The sequence below is a fragment of the Orycteropus afer genome, unplaced genomic scaffold (genome assembly GCF_000298275.1).
Source record: "Orycteropus afer afer isolate SDZICR_OR568_19922 unplaced genomic scaffold, OryAfe1.0 scaffold00533, whole genome shotgun sequence".
Taxonomy (NCBI): Eukaryota; Metazoa; Chordata; class Mammalia; order Tubulidentata; family Orycteropodidae; genus Orycteropus; species Orycteropus afer.
The window spans coordinates 1,719,243-1,741,873 of NW_006922120.1; positions in this window are offsets into that span (position 1 = coordinate 1,719,243).

Here is a 22,631-nt window from a genome sequence, read left to right on the forward strand (position 1 = left end):
AAGAACTAGTCCATCTTCATTCATTTCAGGTGGTGGCATATGATCAAGAACCAATGGTGTTGAAAGAAGTCAAAGGTGCACCGAAGGAATTGGTGAAAAACAAAGCTCCAGGAATTAATGGAACACCCATTGACATGTTTCAACAAACGGATATGCTGCTGGAGGCACTCACTCGGCTATACCAAGAGATTTGAAAGACCACTACCTGGCCAACTGTTTGGAAGAGATTCATATTTGTACCCATTCCAAAGAAAGGTGATCCCACAGAATGTGGGAATTATCAAACAATATCATTAATATCACATCCAAGTAAATTCTTACTGAAGATAATTCAAAAATGGTTGCAACAGTGTATTGACAGGGAACTTCAGAAATGTAAGTTGGATTCAGAAGAGAATGTGGAATGAGGAATGTTATTGCTGATGTCAGATGGATCTTGGCTGAAAGCAAAGAATACCAAAGAGATGCTTACTTTTGTTTCATTGACTATGAAAAAGCATTTGATTGTGTGGATCATAACAAATTGTGGATAACATTGAAAAGAATAGGAATTCCAGAACTTTAATTGTACTCATGAGGAACCTGTACATAGATCAGGAGGCTGTCGTTCAAACAGAACAAGGGGACACTGCATGGTTTAAAATCAAGAAGGGAGTTTGTCAGGATTGTATCCTTTCACCACACTTACTCAATCTGTATGCTGAGCAAATAATCTGAGAAGCTGGACTATATGAAGAAGAGGGTGACATCAGGATTGGAGGAAGACTCATTAACAACCTGCAATATGCTGACCACACAACCTTGCTTGCTGAAAGTGAGGATGACTTGAAGCACTTACTGATGAAGATGAAGAATACAGTCTTCAGTATGGATTACATCTCAATATAAAGAAAACAAAAATCCTCACAACTGGATCAATAAGCAGCATCATGACAAATGAAGAAAACATTGAAGTTGTCAAAAACTTCACATTGCTTGGTTCTATAATCAACATCAGTGGAAGCAGCAGTCAGGACAACAGACAATGTGTACAGCACTGGGCAAATAGGCTGCAAAGGACCTCTTTCAAGTGCTGAAGAGCAAAGATGTCTCCTTGAGGACTAAGGTGCGCCTGACACAAGCCACGGTATTTTCAATTGCCTCATATGCATGTGAGAGCTGGACAATGAATAAGGAAGACCAAAGAAGAGTTGATGCTTTTGAGTTTGGTGCTGGCAAAGAATGCTGAGAGTACCATGGGCTGCTAAAAGAACTAACAAATCTTTCCTGGAGAAGTACAGCTGGAATGCTACTTGGAAGCAAGAATGGCCAGACTTCATCTCACCTACTTTGATCATGTTGTCAGAAGGGACCATTCCCAGGTGAAGGATGTCCTGCTTGGTAAGGTGGAGGGTCAACTAAAGAGAGGAAGGCCCTCAAGGAGATGGATTTACACAGTGGCTGTGGTAATGGGCTCAAGTATAGCAAGAATCATGGAGCTGGCATGGGACTGGGCAGTGTTTTGTTCTGCTGTGCATAGGATCACTATGAGTTGGAGATGACTCTATGACACCTAACAACAACAACAATAAAACTTTTCAAAATCTTTCTGAATTTAATTATTCATTATAATATTAGTAATTGAGCAGGAGCCCCCTTTTTTAAAATTGTTCTCCTTCTTTTCCTTTAATTACCACTTTATTCTTGAAACAGTTATTGATATAGGTTCACAAATACTAATTACCACAGCATTATAGCTAAAACACCAGAAAATTTGACAAAATCAGCAACAACAATGTGTGTTTGTAGAGTATGCAGATGAAGCATCAATTGTAATTGGGAAATAATGACACCTCTGACTGGAGCACATTAGAAGTTCAAAAAAGTAAATTAGATGGATTTTTAGCCTTTCGGTATATTGATACATATAAACTGGACCCACAAAAAACATTTTTGTTGTTATAACTACAAGGATATTTTTATATAAATAATAATAATAATAATAAATTTCTGCTGAAAGACTGCACAAAATTTTGTACACTGTCATTTTGGTATAATCTCATCTAACAGTGTCACCCAGTGTGGTCCACACCCCCTTAGTGATGCCACTGGCAGTGAACACACTACAACTCTGGTATGTAGAACCTACCATCTCTCTCATTGTGATAGTTGGGGTTGTGTGTCAACTTGGCTGGACCACGATTCTGAGTGGTTTAAGCAGCTGCAATGTGGTTATTCCTATGATGAGATCAGATGTATATGCTTTGAGCAGCCAATCCATTGAAAAGGAATTTCCCTAGGGGTGTGGCCTGCTTCCAATACAATCCACCATTCTCCCTGGTGATCTTGGATTTGTTGTCCACTGAAGTCAACAGCTGGTATACTGCCTGCCAACCTTGAGCTTGTCAGCCCCTGGAGCTCTGTGAGTCAGGAAAAGGCTCCAGTTTGACGTTTGATCCAGGAAATTGGGACTTGTCAGCTTCTGTAACTGTGTGAGCCATTTTCGTAAGATAAATTTTTCTCTCTCTTTCTCTATATATATGTATATATAAACTTTACTGGTTTTGCTTCTCTAGAGAACCCAGCTTAACACAACCACTCAGCACTGCACTATGCATGCACTTCCAACACCTAACCTGGGATATTTCAGTACATGTTATTTGGATGACTAAATGATTCAGCAAATATCTGCCTGCATGAACTTGGCACACACTGCCTTGTACTGTTGTTTATTTTTCTATGACTCCTCAACTAAATTAAGTTTCTTGACTGGGAACCTGGCTGTTTCACCTTAGTAACGTTCTTTCTGCCTTCCCAGTGGATGTTTATTAATAATTATGAATCTCCCCTTGGGACTGAGGAACTCCAAGATGGAGTCCTTTCCTGGGAAATATCCTTCAGCCCCATTTCCCTAGGCAGCACCTCCCCTCCCCCTCTTGTCCTTTATACCCCTGCTGGCAATTTCAGATGTTACCTCTACAAGCTTGGAGTACCTAGAGGGCCCCTCTAAGATTGTCTGTTGCCAGAATACATGGAATGAGCTTTCTTAACCACTAGAGAGCAGACTTAAAACATCAATATGACTAATGGGTAGGATGACAGGCATATGATTTATCATACAGACTAGAATGCTTTGAAGTGCAAATAGGGACACTATTATAATTATACCAGGACAGTAGGTGTAAACAGGGATTGTCCCTGGCAAACATCCCTTACTAATGGATCAAAGGTTCTAGAAAAGAAAAAACATATTCTGTAGGAAGTGGAAACCTTCTAAGTTTGTGACTGGAGTAGTTAATTTGCCAAGATAGCCTTATGCAGTGACATCTGGGTGTCTTCCAAATACATCACAATTGCCTGGGGGTCTGAAATAAAAGGAATAATGATATTATCTGTAAATTTTGAACTATGGACGAGCATTTCTCAGAGGAATTCATAACTAGCTCTTCATGTTTACTGTCTCATCTTGCTTCACGTCATTCCTTGCAGGCAAGCAGGAGCATTGCAGATAAGGGTTTTGTAAAGCTTCAGATGGTGCAGATATGAATGCTGGAGCTCTTTAGGGGAATAGTACAATCCAGCAGAAGGTGTCCCAGTCTCCAGACCATGGCCCAGAAGTCTAGGTAAATATACTTGCCCCCCCTTCGCCCCATGAGGGATTGATCTCTGAGTGGGTTAGGAGCTCTGTAAAGATTTACAGCCTTGTAACACAACAGGGCTCACTATGAGCTGTAATTGACTCTATGGCAGTGGGTTTATTTATTTATTTATGTGGTCTCATTTGGATGTTGTTGTTTTTTTTCAAATTGATAGATAATTCACAGGCCATAAAATTCACCATTTTAAAGTATAAATTCAGTGAGTTTTAGTATATTCATTTTATTATATATATATAAACTTTCTCACCATATATAATTATGGTATATAAACATTTTTCTTCTCTTTTCTTCATTTTGTCTCATTTTAGCCTCATATTTCTATGTTTCCACATAGTGATCACATTTACAATTTTAAATTGAGAAGGGATAATATTCTATTGTGTCAATATACTTCCATTTGTATAACCATTCTCCAATCATTGGGCATTTGAGCTTTCTGGTTTTTTCTCTATATTAATTAACACTAACATAAATATTGGGAGCTCTTGTGGTATAGTGGCTAAGGCAATTGATTGCTAACCAGAAGGTTGGAGGTTCAAACCCACCAGCCACTCCTCAGAAGGATGATTGGGCAATCTACTTCCATAGTGATACTACCTCGGAAACCCAAAGAGGGGTTGCTATTAGTCGGAGATGACTCAATGGCACATAACAACAACAACAACATCATAAATATTATTGTACAGATAGATTTTTATTTTGAATTATTTCCTTGGTAATATATTATATTCAGAGGCATTGTTTTACTGAGTAAAGGGATGTGGTTGTTTTAAGGGTCTTGCTTCATTATTTTCCCCTACAAAGATTAAACCCAAGCAACAAAAGAAGCCAACAATATTTGCATGTCTGTTTCTCTCCTGACTGGCACCAGGTTTCATCATCTTATTCATTGTTGCCCATAGGTGTAACATGGTACGCTGCAGTCATTCTAAATTTCGTTTCTTTAATTACCAGGGAGGAAGCAAACTTTCCTACACTATGATTTTAAGGGTCTATTCTGGTTACCTAGTGCTGCTCTGACAAGAAATATACCACAAATGGGATGGCCTTAACAAACAGGAGTTTATTCTTACAATTTGGAGGCTTTAAGTTCAAGTTCAAAGTGCCAGGCTCTAGGGGCTGGGTGAAAGCCCCTCAACCTTGGGGTCCAGCTCCGCCTCCTGCTCCTGGCCCATTGGAGCTAGAGGTGTTTCTTCACTCAGACAGCTGCTGGCTGCTGAGGCTAAGAAGTCCCAAGGTTGACAAGTAAAAAGGCACAGTCCCAAAGTTAACAAACCACACAGCAGGCCATTAACTTAATTCCATTGTAAGTCCCAAGGTCAGCAGAGCATACATAGTAGGCTTCTGAGCAACGACACAGCTACATGCAAGGTCCAAGCATGCCATAGGCTAGAGACCATTCCCAAGACTTCTCCTTAAATACAGGAAGCAGACCACATCCCAAAGGCAGCTACTCAGCTGCTTGTGGCCACCATGGAATTGATTACTGGTCTCATCATGGGGAATAACTACCACCAGTTGCCCAGCCACTCAGCCAGGCCCAGCCAAGTTGACACACAAACATAACTACCACAGGGCCTAAAAAGAGTCTACATGTAGTACAACTGCTTTCATCATATCACACTGCTGCTCAAAAGCAACTGGTAGCCTTTTGTTTCCTTTTGATTCAAATCTAAATGTAACACATAATAGGTGGTGGGCAAATACCTACTAAGGAGCCCTGGTGGTACAGTGGTTACGCTCTTGGCTGCTACCTGAAAGATCGGTGGCTTGAATACATCCCTTCCTTCACAGGAGAAAAGACTTGGCAATCGGCTCCCGTAAAGATTACAGCCTAGAAAAACCCCTGGGGCAGTTCTACTCTGTCCTATTGGGTCGCTATGAGCTGGAATCTACTTGATGACACACAACAATACCTTATTGGTTGCTTGATATCTTCTAAATTTCACCAACAGAGAGTCATTAATTACCTCAGGTATCTTGTCACTTATGGATTTGTTGACTCTCAGTTCCAAATTCAACCTTTTGGACTATTCTGTGAAAACGGATCTGGGCCCTTTAAATATTTTCTTTCCTGTGCTAGCAGGCACTCAAATTTTGTCAATAGAGGGTGCAGGAGAGATATTGCAGGAGGAAAGAAACATTTTTTGCTTTCAGGCTCCAGAGTGCTCACTAGGCAAGTCCTTGCTGTGTGCAATTTCCTCCAGAACCAGCTCCTCAGTGCTCTGAGCTTCCAGTAGCATCAGTAGGGGAGTGTGGACTGCACTGGGTGACAGTTAGAGGGAGTGACACCAAAATGTCTAAAATTTTTATAGAATATTTCAACAGAAATCTGTTACTTTTATTAAAATATCCATGTAGTTAGTTATAATAATGAAAATATTTTTAATAAACCTAGCTTGCATGTATCAATATACTTATATGTCTAAAATTTTGTGCTAGTTTACTTTTTGAACTTCTAATGCACTCCAGTCAGAGCTGTCATTATTACCCAGTAAAGTAGAGGGTCAGTGAAAAAGGGGAAGATCTTCAACAAGATGGATTGACACAGTGGCTGTGAAGATGGGCTCAAGCATGGCCACAATTGTGAGGATGGTGCAGGACCAGGCACTGCTTCATTCTGTTGTACATAGTAAGGTCATTATGAGTCAAAAATGACTCGACTGCACCTGACAACAAAATAATGACGCTTCGGCTGCATGCTTTACAAGCACACATTAGTTTTCACTGCTGCCAATGTTTTTATAGTCATTGATTTTGTCAATGACTATAAAATTTTCTGATGTTTTAGCTACAATATTGTGGTAATTAGTATTTGTAAATCTATATCAATAACTCTTTTGAGAACGAAGTAGTAATTAAAGGAAAACAGGGAGATAAATTAAAAAAAAGCCTTCTTGCTCAGTTACTAATAATGCTGCAATTAAATGGAAAAAGATTTTACAAAATAATTTTGTTGTTAGTATTCATATAATCGAAGAAACATTACATTTAAGCAATTTACAATTATATTTATCACATATTATTCTATTATTAAATAAATAATAACCATTAGTAAGGATTTTGTAATGTCTGACAAAGAAAGAGGTCCATGGGAGGGGGGTGACATTATGAGTTACCACACCAGGTGACAACAATCCTAGTGACATCACTGACAGCAGGGCACAACAGCCAGCAGCAACTCTGCCCCAGCCTGGGACCACTCCATGCTGTTTTATAGCAGAGTACCTTTAGCAATCAAGATATCTCTTTGTAAACAGCCTTCCCCAACACCCCAGAAGACAGATTTCCAACTTGTTCCAGCACATGACACAGCAGTGACTTCTCTGCCATTTAGTGAGTCACAGTGGGCCTGTCTCAGGTCTGGATCTTACCCTGGGGGTGGTGGAGAGGCATTTCCTCAGGTGTTCTCTCAGCTTTAGGAGTAGTGGCTGATCCTTATATCTACTATCTCTATATTCATTAAAGTTCTCTTCACTGCTTCTTAACCAATCCCTCATTACTATAAGCCTGTTACAATTGGTGTTAGCTGCTGTCAGGTAGGCCCAACTCATGGTAACCCCATGCACAACAGAATGAAAAACTGCCCAATCCTGTACCTTCCACGACCAGTTTGGACCAGACTCTTATGATCCATAGGGTTTTCATTGGCTGGTTTGCAAAAGTAGGTTTCCAGCCCTATATTATCTTAGAGTAGGTGCTCCATTGAAACCTGTTCAGCATCATAGCAGCATGCAAGCCTCCCCTGAAAGGTTGGTAATGGCTGTGCATGAGGTGCATGAGACAGAAAGCAAACTCAGGTCTCCCACATAGAAGGCAAGCATCTTACCACTGAACCACCAATGCCCTATTCTGCTATAGTTAATAATTCTTTATATTAAACTATCTGTATTCAAATCTGTCTGGTTTCTTTCTCCTGATTGAACCCAGACTGATACAGGATCCTGCCCTAGAAGGAACCGTGTATTTAGCTACCATACACACCTAGAATTCTCTCTCTCTCTCTCTCTTTTTTTATATCTTTCATGATCTCTGTCTGAAAGCAAATTTTGATGAAGAAAGAGGTCAGCCTTGGGCAGGGGACTGGAGTGTGCAAGGAATAGCCCTGATTGTGGTGGAATTGCTCAGCACTTCCTCACCTCAGCACTCCAGTGCCCTCCTCATGCATTACCCTTGTGGCAAACGGCCCAGGGGATGGCAACTGTTCCAATTGCAGCCCACCTGGGATATTTTCATCCTGAAGGCATTCTCTCTCCCTTGAATGGAAACAGAAAGAATATAATTTCAGAACCGCCAGTAACCTCGTCTCTTGTCAAAGAGGAGACTTAGAGTGTGAGGTCTATACACAAAAGGACACTAAAACGAGAGATGACAAAACTGAGAGACCCCTAATGCCATCTGGGTGTCCTTGATTATTTTTAGGCTAGCTTCAGTCCCTCTATATAAGCTAATGAGTTTATTTATTTTTTGTTTTATTTTTGGCTTGTTTACTTTTTACCTAAATTAGGTTGGTTTCTGCCTCTGCCAACTGAGGAAAAAGAATGTAACATTTTATAGATTTAACTAAAACCAGTTCTTGATATATTATTAGATTTTGTGTAACCAAAAAAAGAGAAACAGAAACATCTCAACGTTCTAGCTGTTACTGTTGTGTAGGCTCCAACTCATAGCAATCCTCCGCACAACAGAACAAAACACTGCCCAGCCTGTGCCATCCTCACAACTGTTGCAGCCACTATGTCAATTCATCTCACTGAGAGTCTTTCTCTTTTCTCTGATTGTCTACTTCACCAAACATGATGTTCTTCTTCAGGAACAGGTCTTTCCTGATAATGTGGCCAAAGTAAGCAGCATTCACATGGAGGGAAAGCTGGACAGACAGGAGTGAAGAACTAAGAGGGACAAGGGATGGGGATGGGGGCTCACAGGGAAGGGAGAGGAGGAGAGTTGATTAGGGTAGGGGATAGTAATCGGGGAGTGAAACCAAATGTACATGAACTGTTGAATGTAAAACAAATTCTGCTCTGTAGATTTACACCAAAAGCACAATAAAAAACACACATAAAAACCAAGCAAAAAACACAAAAAAACAAAAAATACACCATGGCTTGGGTTAGGCACACATTAGCCTTCAAACTGACATCTGTGGTAGTTAAGGTGTGTGTCAACTTGGCTGGGCCTGGTTTTGAGTGGCTGGGCCTGGTTTTGAGTGGCTGGGCAGCTGGATGTAGTTATTCCCCCTGAGGAGAGTGGTAATCAGCTCCATGGTGGAATCCATTGGTGCAGCTGAGTAGCTGCCTTAGAGATGTGGTCTGCTTGCAGTACATAAGAAGTAGGATTGAGAAAGGTCTCTGCAGCTTTTTGGCATGCTGGGACCCTGCATGCAGTCAGGTCCTCATTTAGCAGCCTGCCATGTTATCTGATGATCTTAAGATTGTTCCTGGATTTGAACCAGTGGCCTGCCATGTTGTTTGATAATTTTGAGACTATACTGTTTCATTTATCGACTTTGGTTTGTCAGCCTCAGCAGCCAGCAGCTGTCTGAGCTAAGAGACGCCTCCACTCTCAGTGGTCCTGGAGCAAGAGACAGCTGAAGCCCAAGATCAAGGGGCATTCACCCAGCCTCTAGAGCTGGCACTTTGAAGTTGGACTTCTAGCCTCCTAAATGGTAAGAGAATAAAATCTTGTTTGTTAAAGCCACCCACTTGTTGTATTTCTGTTGGAGCAGCACAAGAGGTAACCAAAACATCTTTGCTTTTTAAGATTTTAATGAGGGGAACTTTTGAGCCCTTTGAGAGGCTCTTTCCTCACTGTGAGAGCTAAGGTTTGACACCTCTCCTGGTTTCCATGACTACCATCAGGGCTGTGACACATGGCAAACAAAAGGACTTCTTGATTTTACCTAAAATTTGTGGCCAGATTATTGCCAATTTTAAAAGAAAACCCTTAATCGTCCTAACTCCCATTTCTCTTATGTTTTTAATGTTCTTTACTAATGTGGATGGGGTTAACAAGTGGTGAAGGAAGGCCTCCCCTTTTCTCTTCCTGAGTTTATGCTTTCCTTTTTCAGATGCTGCATTTCTTCTGACTGCACTGAGATTACTTGGTGACCTAGTTCCAGTTATATGAGTTGGCTATTAAGATTCCTGTGGATCATTGCTCAAAATAGCTCAGTAAGTTTACTTCATAATTAAGTTCTATGGCAGGTTCACAGTGCTTTCCCCCTCAAAGGATGGATCTCAAAGGCCACACCTTGATTGAAAGCTTGCTCCTCTATGTATCACTAATAGGCTACAGGCTTCAGGGTTGGGGCCACGGAGGTATCTATCTCTTAAAAACATCAAGTTTAGCTTCCAATTCCTCTTATGACTCTTCTGATTACCTTTACCTTCCTGTATCCTCCCCCTGTGAAACAGATACTCTTAAAATATTGTACCTAGTGATAACATCATTGTATAAGGCACTGCATGCTTGCATAAGGAACTGCAATGTCCCCCTTCTCACATCTCGAATCACAGCCTTCTTCCAGATGCTCCACCGGAGAATCCCCAAGTGTCTGAGATTTTCTGCAGCATATTAGAGGTTTTGACTGGTGTGTCCCTTGAGGGCAAGGATAAAGTTTTCTTTCCACCCTATCCACTGCAGGAAGAAGCTTTGGTGGTGTACTGGATAAGGCATTTGGCTGCTAACCAGCAGGTCAGTCATTCAAACCCACCAGCCAGTCCATGGAAGGAAGACTGGGCAATCTACTTCCATAAAGATTTACAGCCTAGGAAACCCACTGGGGTTACTATGAGTTGGAATTGACTTGATGGAAATGAGTTTAGGTTTGGTTATCCACCATAGGGCCTGTTTCATCCTAGACTCAATGTATACATTTCTTCTTTTTTTTTTTTTTTTTAACAAGAAGCCATAACTTTATTAATGATAGAAACAGTACAAATTTCAAACCAAACTGCAGTTAGTTACTTTTTTTTTTTTTTTTTTTTTTACATACATTTTTTTTATTGTGGTGTGTATATATAACAAAATTTTTGCCATTTCAACATTTTTTGCATATACAGTTCAGTGACATTAATTATATTCATCATGCTATGTAACCATCACCACTACCCATTTTCAAATTTTTCCATCTTCCTTTACAGAAACTCAGTGTCTCCAAGCAATAAATACATACACTTCTGGATTGAAGAAAGAGATCTAACTTTTACTGAGTACCTAGTTTGTGCCAGGTGTTCCATGAGGTGTTTCCATGTATGCTAAATTACTTGGAAGGTAGTTTGACAGAATGAACATGGGCAAGAGCTGCAGTATCAGAAAGACCGGGGCTTAAATCCAGTTCTCCCACTTACTAAAATCAAGCAGGGAGTGTGTCAGGGTTGTATCCTTTCACCATACTTATTCAACTTGTATGCTGAGGAAATAATCCAAGAAGCTGGACTATATGAAGAAGAACGTGGCATCAGGATTGGAGGAAGATGTGTTAACAACCTGTGAATGACACAACTCTGCTTGCTGAAAATGAGGATGACTTGAAGCACTTACTAATGAAGATTGAAGACTACAGTCTGCAGTATTGATTACACTTCAATATAAAGAAAACAAAAATCCTCACAACTGGATCAATAAGCAGCATCATGATAAATGGAGAAAAGATTGAAGTTGTCAAAGACTTCATATTACTTTGTTCTACAAACACCAATGGAAGCAGCAGTCAAGATACCAGATGATGTATGTTGTTGTTGTTGTTGTGTGCCATCAAGTCAGACCTGACTCATAGCGATCCCTCCTTTGGTTTCCAAGGCAGTATCACTATGGAAGTAGATTGCCCATCATTGGGCAAATCTGCTGCAAAAGGCTTCTTTCAGGTGCTGAAGAGCAAAGATATCTCCTTGAGGACTAAGGTGTACCTGACACAAGCCATGATATTTCCAATTGCCTCACATGCATATGAGAGCTGGACAATGAATAAGGAAGACCAAAGAAGAGTTGATGCTTTTGAGTTGTGGTGTTGGGGAAGAATGCTGAAAGTACCTTGGACTGCTAAAAGAACTAACAAATCTGTCCTGGAGGAAGTGCAGCCAGAATGCTCCTTGGAAGCAAGAATGGGCAGACTTTGTCTCACCTACTTTGGTCATGTTATCAGAAGGGACCATTCTCTGGAGAAGGATATCATGCTTGGTAAACTGGAGAGTCAAAGAAAAAGGGGAAGGCCCTCAATGAGATGGATTGGCACAGTGGCTGCAATGATGGGCTCATGTATAGCAAGGATCTTGAAGCTGGCACAGGACTGGACAGTGTTTCGTTCTGCTGTACAGAGGGTCGCTATGAGTCAGAGATGACTCGATGGCACCTAACAACAACAACAAACCACTTACTAACTGTAAGAACCTCAGCTTGTTACTTAAGTTCCAAATCTCAGACACTTATCTGTGAAGTGGAAATAATATTAAATCACCTCATAAATTTGTTGTGAGGATTAAATAAGGCAATACATATAAAGCATAATGTCAAGTAAATAGTAGGCATTCAATAACCATTAGTTATTTTTATAATTATTAGAAGTCTACATTAGTATAGCCACAGGGTCATTTTGTGAGACTGAGAGCATCTCATGTAATAGGGCATTGCTACACGTAAAGTTCCAGAATTGATAAGCCTACACATAGTAGCTCCTCAAATATTAATTGGATCAATGAAGTACATGGTCTGAATATCCCTGCATCAGTGCTTAACACAGAGATTTGTTTATTCCATGCTTTCTGTGTGCTGAGCAGGGTGCTAGGCAACATGATCCAGGATCTGAAGAAGTTTGAAATCTTGTTGTGGAGACAAGGCCAACAAACATAACATTTGAGAGCAATACAGATGGGAAATATTGTTCAACTGTATTTCTGGTAGCAAATGCTTTATAAGTTAAGAAGAAAAAAGGAACAGGTATTGAAAACCCACTATTGCTAGGCCCTGGATTAAAAACATCACTTTATTTAAGTTTTCATTAACTCTGTGGGGGTAGAACTTATACCCTCATATTAGAGAGGAAGAAACTGACCCAGTGAGACCTAGTGACTTGCCCAAGGATACACAATTAGTAAGTGACTAAACTAGAACTTGAACCCAGGCATCCTGGCTCCTGATCCCACACTCTTGAACCTTGCAGAATACCTCCTCCTAAATAAAAGCAAGTATTATCAACTCAGTCTTTTTGAAGCGGAAACTAAGTGACTCCTCCAAGGTCACTGAAATAGCTGGGTGAGCTGGGATTTAAATGCAGGTCTGTCTTCCTCATTATCACAGGCATTTCCTTTACACCTTCTAACCTCTCCTGGGCATCTTGCCCATTACTCTTAACATGGTGAGGGAGGTAGGGTCTGTTGCATTGATGCCATGGAGATCTTTACAAAGCCACACTGGACTTCCTGAGTAGAGTCAGCTTCACAAATGAGAAAACTGAGGCCCAGAGAACCCTATTGCAGGCCACTCACCTCACTGTCAGTCCCTCCTTTTTCCTTGCCTCAGGCGACCTTCACCCATACCCCTATATTCCCACACTTTGCTCTGGTAGCATAGTGGCTAAAGCACTTGACTGCTAACCAGAAGGCTGGTGGTTCAAACCCACCAGCCACTCCTCGGAAGGAAGGTTGGGCAGTCCTACTTCCGTAGTGATACTGCCTCGGAAACCCAAGGAGGGGTCGCTATGAGTTGGGGCCGACTCGACGGCACATAACAACAACAACAACATCCATTCTTCAAGACCTAACCTTCTACAACCTCTCCACCTCCACTTTGGGCTTGGACTATTGAGAAAACATTTAAAAGTGGGAAAGTGGTATATCAATGTTAATTGTTATCAATTTTTCATTTCTTGGCTGCTAGTTGCTGCTGTCAGCAGCCATCCAGTTGGCCCATGACTCATGGGGACTCCAACCACAACAGAAGGATATGCTGCCTGGTCAGGCACATCCTCATGATTGGTTGGCGATCAGACAGTTGTGATCCATAGGGTTTTCATTGGCTGATTTCTGGAAGTAGACTGCTAGTCCAGAAGCTCACTGAATCCTGTTTGGCATCATAGCAGTACACCATGCTGGGACACAGGTGGTGACTGTGCATGAGGTACATTGGGAATATGCATTATTCCACATGGAAGAATTCTACCATTGCACTACCAATGCTTCATATGACATTGAAGTCTGTAATGTTCCCTGCTGTTGTTGTTGTTAGGTGCTGTGGTAGTTATATTTGTGTGTCAACTTGGTTGGGCCTGATTGAGTGGCTGGGCAGCAGGTGGTAGTTATTCCCCATGATGAGACTGGCAATCAACTCCATAGTGAGATCTACCACAAGCAGCTGAGTAGCTGCCTTTGGGATGTGGTCTGCTTCCTGTATATAAGGAGAAGCTTTGAGAATGGTCACTAGCCTATGGCATGCTTGGACCTTGCATGTAGCCATGTCATTGCTCAGCAGCCTGCTATGCTCTGCCGACCTTGGGACTTACAATGGAATTAAGTTAATGGCCTTCCATGTGGTTTGGTAATATTGGGACTGTGCCTTTTTACTTGTCAGCCTTGGGCTTCTCAGCTTCAGCAGCCAGCAGCTGTCTGAGTGAAGAAATGCCTCTAGCTCCAGTGGGCTGGGAGCAGGAGGCAGAGCTGGACCCCAAGGTTGAGGGGCTTTCGCCCAGCCCCTAGAGCCTGGCACTTTAAACTTGGACTTAAAGCCTCCAGATTGTAAGAATAAACTCCTGTTTGTTAAGACCATCCCATTTGTGGTATATTCTTGTCAGAGTGGCACTACGTAACTGGAACAGGTGCCATCAAGTCAATTCTGACTAACAGTGACCCTGTGTGTACAACAGAATGAAACACTGCCATGTCCTGTGCCATCCTCACAGTACTGACTATGTTTGAGCCCATTGTTACAGCCACTGTGTCAATCCATCTCATTGAGAGTCTTCCCCTTATTCACTGACCCTCCATTTCACCAAGCATGGTATCCTTCTCCTGGGAATGATCCCCTCTGACAACATGACCAAAATAGGTGAGACAAAATCTGGCCAGTCTTGCCTCAATGGAGTATTCAAGCTGCACTTCTTTGAGGATAGATTTGTTTGTTCTTTTCACAGTCCATGGTGTTTTCATTATTCTTCACCAACACCACAATTCAAAGGCATCAGCTCTTCTTTGGTCTTCCTTACTCATCATCCACCTTTCACATGAATCTGAGGTGACTGAAAATACTGTGGCGTGGGTTGTTGTTGCTGTTGTTGTTGTTATGTGCCGTTGAGTTGGACCCGACTCATAGCAACCCCTCCCTGTGTTTCTAAGGCGGTATCACTATGGAAGTAGATTGCCCAACTGTCCTTCCAAGGAGTGGCTGGTGGATTTGAACCACCAGCCTTCTAGTTAGCAGTCAAGTGCTACACTACCAGAGCTCCTTGGCTTGGGTTAGGCACACCTTAGTCTTCAAAGTGACATCTTTGCTTCTTAATTCTTAACATTTAAAAGAGGTCTTTTGCAGCAGATTTTCCCAGTGCAATATAATATCTGATTTCTTGACTGCTACTTCCATGAGTGTTGATTGTAGATTCAAGTAAAATGAAATCTTTGACAACTTTCATCTTTTCTACGTTTCTTGTGATATCACTTATGGGTTCAGTTGTAAGGATTTTTGTTTTCTTTATGTCGCGGTGTGATCCATACTGAAGAAGGCTTTGATCTTCACCAGTAAGTGCTCCAAGTGCTCTTCACTTTCAGCAAGCAAGGTTTGCTAGACAGATGAATAAACTGTTGAATAAACCAGAACTCTATCATACAGACAGGTAAGGTTGTACTAAGTACTTGGGTGAATTGTGTGATCTCTTGCCACCAACCTAGCAGAAACAAGAACTTTGGCTCCCCAGCAGAGTCACCTGGCAGGTTCTGAAGGAACTATATCATGTTGGGTTCAGGTTGCTTGCCCTGGAGTGTTGGTGGGGGGTGGTGAGGACAGGTCTCTGGGGAAGCAGTTTGTTTTTGGTCTATTTTTCCTATCTACTTTATAGAAGTACTCAGCCTCACTGGAGGAGAGCAATGCTGACAAGTGAACCAATAAGCTTTCCTACCAAAACCAAAACCAAACCAAACTTACTGCCGTGGAGTTGGATCCAACTCATAGTGATCCCTCCTTGAGTTTCCGAGGCGGTATCACTACAGAAGTAGATTGCCCAATCTTCCTTTCGAGGAGTGGCTGGTGGGTTTGGACGAGCCTTCTGGTCAGCAGTCAAGTGCCTTAGGCACTAAGCCACCAAAGCTCCTGGAATCGCGGGTGAAGATGTTGTCTAACAGAAATAAAGCCCCCTCTCGTGGCGGATCCTGAGAAGCACAGGCAAAGCTGCTTTTTGAACCAGCCCTAAAGTCAGTCCCCCTTCTCAGCTGAGTCAAATTATTCACAATCTAAGAGTCAATTCGGGAGCTCTGGTGGCATAGTGATACCGCCTCAGAAACCCAAGGAGGGGTCACTATGAGTTGTATCAGACTCGTCGGTGGTGAGTTTTTGGTTTAAGAGTCAATTCATATATTTGTTCTTATCCTTACTTAATTCCCATCTGCAAATAGAGGTTTGCTGTGTAATTTGGACTGTTTGTTGCTGTTGTTGTTATGTGACATTGAGTCGGACCCGACTCATAGCGGCCCCTCCTTGGGTTTCCGAGGCAGTATCACTAGGGAAGTAAATTGCCCAACCTTCTTTCCGAGGAGTGGTTAGTGGATTGGAACTGCGATCCTTCTGGTTAGCAGTCAAGTGCCTTAGGCACTAGCTACCAGAGCTCCTTGAACTATTTAGGACTCAAGATTCAGTGATAAACAACTATTCACCTTTATGTGATAGATCTGGGTTGGGTCCATCCAGTGCCCCTTTTGTGCAGTCACCACCCATCTGTGGAGGCTCCTGTGTTGCTATGATGCTGAGCAGGTTTCAATGGAGCTTCCAGGTAAAGACAGACTAGGAAGAAAGCCTGGTGATCTACTTTCAAAATCAGCCAATGAAAACCCTATGGATCACAGTGGTCTGACCCACAACTGATCGTGGTGATGATGCAGGACCAGGCAGCATTTTGTTCTGTTGTGCAAGGAGCTGCCAACAGGACAGGCAGCTAAGAAACAAAGTCTCAAGATAGCTCGTAAATGTGTTGGATGGTTACTTGGAAAAGTGCTGCCACTAACGTCAGTTTCTCTGCCTTGATTCTGACAAGTGCCACTGGGGAGACAGAGAACATTGCTGGACACCAAGGAGAATGGCAGTCACCTTGCATTCTTATTTTTTCCATACATTCAGAACCCATTCTTACCCATGAATGACAGAGGACACATTAATGGATGAGATGATGGTACAAATACAGGTATACCACACTTAACGTCCTGTTAAAACCTCATGGGAGCCCACTTCTTGTCATCCTCATCTCTGGTGCTGCTGCCGCTGCTACTGCTGTTGATGGAGCTATTGTCAGAGACTGGAGGAACAGGTGGAGGAGCAGCAGAGGCTGAGAGGGTGGAGGCAGGAGCAGAGCAAGAGGAAGCGGTAGCGAGTGGGGAGGGAGCTGAGCCTTGCCTCTTCTCTGCCTGCCTGAGTAGCAGGAGCAGCCCAAAAGCCCACTCCCAGAGACATGGCCCCTGCCTCACTTGCCTGTATCTCCTTCGTGGTCCAGTGCTGCAAGAGTCTGGGTTTGGTGTTTTTAAAGCCATTAGGGGGAAATAACAAACAGAAGAAGAGCTGATTTCTCTTTTTTAAAGAAAAAAAGGCCTAATGAGATCACTGATGTATATGTTGTTGTTGTTGTTGTTTTTTGACATCGAGTCGGCCCTGACTCATAGCGACCCCTCCTTGGGTTTCCGAGGCAGTATCACTACGGAAGTAGGATTGCCCAACCTTCCTTCTGAGGAGTGGCTGGACTGATGTATATAGGGTGGGCCATTTCACTTAAGTGACACAAACCTGTATTTCTTTACTGTTCCTTTAATTAACATTTCTCTCTAAAGAAATGACCACCATGAAACCTTTTCCTTTCCAGCTCTCACTTTCCACCTATTATGGCTTGAATTATGTCTTCCTAAAACATATGTTGTAAATCTTAACTCTATGCCTATAGTTATAATCCTATTTGGGAATGAGTTGTCTTTGTTATGTTAATGAGGTCTTTTGCAGGAGATTTGGTCTTCCTTACCCATCATCTACCTTTCATATGAATCTGAGGTGACTGAAAATACTATGGCATGGGTTGTTGTTGCTGTTGTTGTTATTATGTGCCGTTGGTATAGGATGAACCTTGAGTCTATCTCTTTTGAGATACACAAAACAAACTAAACTCACTGCTGTTCAAGTCAATTCCAATTCATAGTGACCTCCATTGGGTTTCCAAGGCTATAAATCTTTATGGAAGCATACTGCCCCATCTTTCTTCCACAGAGCAGCTGGTGGGTTCAAACCACCAACCTTTAGGTTAGTAGCCAAACGCCTTAACCACTAAATCACCAGAGCTCCTCCTTTTGAGATATAGAAGAGACTAAATGAGCAAACTAAAGTAGAGATGGAGGAAGAGAGATGACAACACATATGAAGATCACCCAGAAGCAGAAGCTCAAAGAGACAAGGACCTTCCTCCAGAGCCAACAGAGAGAGAAAGCCTATCCCTAGAGCTGGCACCCTGCGTTCAAATTTCTAGACTTCTAAACTGTGAGAAAAGAAATTTCTGTTTGTTAAGGCCACCATTTGTGGTATTTCTGTTACAGTAGCACTGGATGACTAAGACACCACCCTTACAGCTTCATCTCCCACAGTCCCCTGTGTTCCAGTCATCATTGCCCTGGGCTTGTCAGAGAGGAGCTCTAAGATGACAAACAAACCTATTTCTTATTGTTGATTGCTAGATGTAAGTGTTTTGCAATGATAGAAGAGCTCTTCTCCATTGGGGTGAGTACAGGGCAAGACATCTATACTAGTCCTGCCAAATACATACATGAAATTATGTGTGGACATGTAGGGGAGAGGCAACTGTAATAAAAATTGTACTGCGCCCCTCAGTGCTTGCACTGCACTCCTATTCCCAATTATAGGTAGGAGCATACTTATAAACTATAGACAAGTTAGTGAGACTCTCAGATTTGGTAAATATTTCTACTGGTGTAAAAAAAAAAATTCTTTGTTTATGAGAATTATCTCAGAATGAAAGGGAAACACAGATTTGTTTTGTGTCCTGAACGACTGCCACAGGACTGAAACAGGGCTTAGACTCAGAACACTGTTGTGTACAGTGTCACAGGCTATTTATAGCAAAAACGCTGGGAAGAGTTGTTATGAGAATGCTCAGGGGTGATTTTATCCAAGAAGTACCCAAGTCAATCAAAATATGCAGCCTTTGGGCAAAGTGGAACCAAAGAGCACCATCTGGTGATGACCTCACAAATTCTTTTTCTGATGAACTGTTCAGTAAAAGGGAGCTCTGATGGTATAGTGTCTAAGGCATTTGACTGCTAACCAGAAGGCTAGTGGTTCAAACCTACCAGCCACTCCTCAGAAGGAAGACTGAGCAATCTACTTCCGTAGAGACAGTGCCTCGGAAACCCAAGGAGGGGTCGCTATGAGTTGGATTCCACTTGACGGCAGTGAGTTTGGTTTGGTTCGGTTCAGTAAAGAGAAACCAAGGGCCAGCTCTCATAGAATCTAAGAACTGGAAAGAGACCCAAGACCTTGGAAATAAAACACAAAGTGCCAAGTATAGTGTATGGGGCCTTAGACCTGGTAAAATATGCTGCTTGATAATTAATAAGATATTTACTTTTTTATTCAAAATGTTTTGTGTTTGTAAAACTAAAGTGGCAACTAAATAACCTTCATTAACAGCAACATTCCTCCACTACTGCCCTCTTTTGTGTTAGATATTTTCTACTGTGTCATTTTAATCCTCTTTTCATTTTTTACTTTTTTTTTAGTTACTTTCTTAGTAGTTGCTGGGGACGTTACAATTAACCTCTTAACTTATAAAAATCTAGTTTGAATTCATCCACTCATCTGTCAGCTTCTCATACTGTGGTGGCTTGAGTGTTGCTGCAAGACTGCAAGCTATGTGACCAGCATTTCAAATACTTGCAGGTTTACCCTTGGCGGAAAGGTTTTAGCAGCGCTTCCAGATGAAGACAGGCTGGGAAGAAGGATGGTGCCATCCATGTCTGAAAAAAAATGGCCACTGAAAACCTTATGAATAGCAGGTAACACTGTCTGATATATTACTGGAAAATTTTATGAATAACAGTGCTGAAAAGATTAGTCCCTGGAGAAGGACACCATGCTCGGTAAAGTAGAAGTCAGCTGAAAAGGGGAAGCCCCTCAACGAGATGGATTGACACAGTGGCTGCAATGATGGGCTCAGGTATAGCAAAGATTGTGAGGCTGGCGTCGGACTGGACAGCGCTTTGTTCTGTTGTACACAGGGTCCATATGAGTCAGAGCTGACTTGATGGCACCTAACAACAACAATGTCAACTTGATATCAGTATTATACAAAAACTTTGGAAGCCCTTACTTGACAACTTTTGCTGATATCACCTGCATATTCTGAATTGAACCCTGAGGAAACACTAGAAAAATTCAAATTTAAGAAATTTTACAAAATAATCAGCCTATAATTTTGACTCATGGTGACCCCTCCTTGGGTTTCTGAGGTGGTATCACTACAGAAGTAGATTGCCCAACCTTCCTTCTGAGGAGTGGCTGGTGGGTTTGAAAAACCAGCCTTCTGGTTAGCAGTCAAATGCCTTAGGCACTATGCCACGAGAGCTCCTATAATTAAAAAAAAAAAAAAAAAAAGTGTCAAGGTCATAGAAGTCAAGAAAAGACTGAGAAATTGTTTCAGATCAAAGATACAGGACAACTGAATGCAATGCATGAATCTAACCTGCATCTTTTTTCTATAAAAGACATAATTGGAATAGTTGGCTAAATGTGAGTTGGGTTTAAAGATTTGATGGTAGTGGTGTTTCAGTGCTGCTTTCCTGATATTGATGGTTTTATTGGGTTTATGTAGGAGAATGTTCTTGTTTGTAGGAAATACACACTAAAATGTCAAGGGTAATATGACATCAGGTCAGCAACCTATTTTCAAATTGTTGTTGTTGTTGTTGTTATGTGCCTTTGAGTCAGACCCAACTCATAGTGACCCCTCCTTGGGTTTCTGAGGCAGTATCACTACAGAAGTAGATTGCCCAACCTTCTTTCCGAGGAGTGGCTGGTAGGTTTGAACTGCCAGCCTTCTGGTTAGCAGTCAAGTGCCTTAGGCACTATGCTACCAGTGCTCCCATTTTCAAATTGGTTCGGGAAAAAAAAGTTCTGTTAATATACTTCTACCTTTTCTACAAGTTTGTTATTTTCTAGCTCTGTTCACGGAAAGGGCTTAGCAGCAATGATATCCCAATATCAGTGAGTGCTAAATACCATTTCTCACTAAAAGGAACATGAGTTCTTGGAGAAATGGTTGATTCCAGGACTGGGACAGAGAAAATGCAAGATAAGCCTCAAACATCTTCTTGTGCCCTGTGATAGTTGGAGTTGTGTGTCACCTTGGCTGGACCAAAATTCTGAGTGGTTTAAGCAGTTGTGATGTGGGTTGTTCCCATGACAGGATCAGACGTATATGTTTTGAGCAGCCAGTTGGTTGAAAGGGAGTTTCCCTAGGGGTGAGGCCAGCTCCCAATATATTTATGGACATCCTGGGAAAAAAAGAGACACTTTTCTGTGGATTGGGATCCTGTTGTACTGCCTACAGCTGTCGGTGAGTGAAACAATGCACCATTCGGCCTGGAGATCTTGGATTCGTCATTCGTTGGAGTCAACAGCTGGTATACTGCCTGCCAACTTTGACCTCATCAGCCTGCAGCTGAGTTGGGAAAAGCCTCTAGCTTGACGTTTGATCCAAGAACTTGGGATTTGCCAGCTTCTACAAGTATGTGAGCCATTTTCCTAAGATAAATTTCTCTTTCTCTCTCTCTCTATAAGCTTCACTGGTTTTGCTTCTCCAGAAAACCCATTCTAACACATTTGGTACTGAGAGTGGTTCTAGAGAGACAAAATCATAAGGATGGTCTTCCTTAATTGGTTCTCACTGATTCTGTTTTGGTTCTCCAGCTTCATTAATCATAGAGGCTCTGGTGACTCTGTCTCCATTAGTAAAGAGGGCCCTGCTAATCTGTGACATGAGATGGCAACATTAATATGCAAAATAGCACCACCAATAGATCAAGTATTTTTGAAAAGTGAGGCTCTAGGTGCTTGTATATTTGATACTTTTCTGCAATTTTGTCAGCATGAGGAGTATAAGGAAGCTGGTTGGTTGGTCCTACTTACACTAGACAAAGTGGTGAAACAGTGAGATGAGTTCAGGGCTTGAGTCACAGCTCAAGTGTCACATAAAAGACCTCAATGTTTCCAGTTGTGTTTTGAAAGAAAGGCTTATTTCTTCTAGTAACAGAGCTGATATTGCCAAAAACAAAACCCAGAGCTTTATTGTAAGGGTGGCTGAATTATGATGCCAATTGAATTGTCAACCCAGAATGGTGTCTGATTGGGAAACAATGGGATTCTGAAACCTGGAATGGGGATCTATGGGCAGATAGTCAGGAAGATGAGGATTTGGAGCCTGTAAATTCTGTAGAATCCTTCCCATCTGAAGGGATTACTATGAAACCATCATCCCTCCTACCTCAGTTTGATGGGATTAACCTAACTGTTCCTGCTGGGTCATTGCCTGAAGTCAATATCATGGAAGACATTGCTGAATGTTCTCAGGAACTGCCCCAACCATCCATTGTTGCTGCTAGACATATAACTAAACTTAAGTCCAAGTGAGCCCCAAAAGGTGAAATACAAAGTGTGACTGAGGAGGTGGTATGCTACACCCGAAAGGACCTACTTGATTTTGCTAAGATGTACAGATGGAAACCTGGAGAATATGTATGGAATGGCTAC